Genomic DNA, 2,818 nt, shown 5'->3' on the forward strand with positions numbered 1-2,818 from the left:
TTCCTGTCTCTTATACACATCTAGATGTGTATAAGAGAACAGGAACACGAAGGGCAAAATTAGATACTAATTCACAATCAAAGATAGAAGTCAAACATTTAAAAAGAAATATAAGGTCATTAAAATTTCTACGGGACTGGGGTGATTTAATTGAAAACTTAAAATTTATATTAGTCTGATTGTGACTGATGTAGCGCAAAAACCGGGAATGAAGGCGTTCAATACGTGAAGGCTGAGATTTTGAGATAGAATTATTAATGACGGAACAAAAATCTAATTTAGGTTGAAGTGTAATGTACAGGTATGCTTTAGAATGTGGGTCCAGATATTTACAGTTGCGCCACATCAATCCAAGCAACATATTGCATTTCCTAAGAAGATGGTCTATATGAAAAGAAAAAGTAAGGGAGCTATCTAAAATAACTCCAAGATCACGATGTTGCAGCACCTTATTAATCGGTTTGTCTAAATAAATATAATCGATTTTATTTTTCTTTAAAGTAATAGTTAAGTTATTGCACTTAGGTGGATTGAGTACCATACCCCATAACTTAGACCAAGAGCAGAGTTTATTTAGGTCTCCCTGAAGCTTTTTGGCGTCCTCAAGACATTTAATTGTTTTACAAATTTTCAAGTCATCTGCAAACATAAGACATTTTGAATGTTCGAATAAAAGCGGGATGTCATTCACATACAAATTAAAAAGAAGAGGTCCTAAAATGGAACCTTGGGGGACGCCAGATTGGATTGGAAGCCAACCCGACGTCTCTCCATCAATGACTACTCGCTGCTGTCTACCATCTAAAAAATCATTAAACCATGATAAAAGATTAGGGCAAACGCCATATTGTTTTAATTTAAGAATAAGTAAATTATGCGGAACTAAATCAAATGCTTTAGAAAAATCGGAATAAATAATATCACATTGCCCCCTGTCATTAATAGCCTCGTAAACGGAAGTCAGGAGACAAGCTAGATTTGTCTCACACGACCTGCTGGTCACGAAGCCATGCTGGCAAGGAGAAATGGCAATAGAAACGTGAGACCAAATATGATTAAACATAATTTTTTCAAACAATTTTGAGATGGTAGGCAGCAGAGAAATAGGTCTATAGTTAGTTACTGACTTCTTTGAACCTGATTTGTAAATTGGAAATATGTTGGATTGTTTCCAGATAGAGGGAAACTTTCCAGTAGTCAGGGATTTGTTGAAAATATTGCAGACAGGAACTGAAAGAGGCTTGGCACACATCTTTAAAACATGGTTACTCAGTTCATCGCACAAAGATGCTTTATAAGTTATTACAGAAGAAAACGCTTTATAAACTGATTCAGGCTGAATAACTGGCAATGCCAATATATCTAGTGAAGCTTCAGGGAGAGCTAAATGCTGGTCAGTTATTGACAAATCTTTTTGAAAAACAGAATGAAAATAAGACGGCTTTGTCCTTAGCATTTTCCGCGACCATGTCCCCGTAGGATAAGAGGACGACTTAGTTTTTGTCTTCAGTCCAGAAAAGTTTTGAATTTGTTTTTACATTGTCGGACAAGGTAAGAATATAAAGAGAATATTTCTTTTTGCCAAAGTTTTAAATTGTTTCCTGGCTGTATTGAATTCGTTTTTATACTGTATTAGTTCATATTTTTTTCCACATTCGAAAAAAATGTTCCTTCCGCCTCAACACGGCTCTAACTTCATGGTCGAACCAAGGCGGCATTTTGCGCCTGAATGTCTTAATGGGGACAAGGTTCACGGAGTGCGGCGTCAATTAGATCATAAAATAGAGTTAAACTTTAATTAACATCATAACTGGGAACAATAATGTCAAAAGGAATGTTTTCAAACAGACTAATAAGGTCTTTGTCGTTAATTGCTTTGAAATTATATGATTTTCTACATTTATTATAACAAAAATTAGTTGTCCGAAAATTTAAAAAAAATTCAATAGAAGAATGATCAGACAGGAAGATTTCTCGACCAATAACGATGTCGGTAATAAGTTCACTTGAGCTACATAAAATTAAATCAAGAATGTTATTATTGCACGTAGGGTTCATATTACATTGAAATAAATAAACACTAGAAATTAAACTATCTAAAAAGAGTTCGTCAATAGAGTTGGTGGGTGCTAACCCAGTGCCATCATTTTTCCATACGATATTGGGAAGGTTTACATCGCCAACCAGAATTACTTGATGACGAGGGTAGACAGCTGTTGCATCTTCAACAGATTGAGCTATTTTTAATATGCTTTCCCGTCCACAAATCGGTGCTCTATAGACAACTCTTATGAGAACCGTCTTACTTCTACTTATTTTCACTTCAACCCATAAAAGTTCAACGTCAGGGTGTTCAAGCTGAACCATTCTTCTTGATTTAAAAGTATTAGATGCCAGCAACATGACACCACCACGCCTTCTTCCATCATTTCTGTCCTTCCTATAAATAGTAAATCCAGGACAGTGCAGTTCTGCATCGGACACATACGCATTTAGCCATGATTCAGAGAAACAAACAAAATCGAATGAACTACATAAAAGATGACCTTGTAATTCGGAGTTATATATATTCGTCCAATTTATTTTTTATGCTTCTGATATTCTGATGGTAGAACTTGGGTGTGTTATTTGGGTTACCTTGTGTGGATGATCTAATAGAGTTAGAGTCGTGTCTGTTTGAATTGGCCATTGGCCCAGGGTTGACTTCAATGTCTCCGCATTTAGCAAGAGTTGGCTGGAATGTTGCGACACACGATCTAGCTGTGTAGTGTGGAACCCTACCTCCAATGTACTTGATTGACCAAATATCCCTCCGCAC

This window comes from Anneissia japonica, unplaced genomic scaffold (assembly GCF_011630105.1).
Source record: "Anneissia japonica isolate Jap-2015-1 unplaced genomic scaffold, ASM1163010v1 scaffold287778_len1315358_cov176, whole genome shotgun sequence".
Classification (NCBI taxonomy): domain Eukaryota; kingdom Metazoa; phylum Echinodermata; class Crinoidea; order Comatulida; family Comatulidae; genus Anneissia; species Anneissia japonica.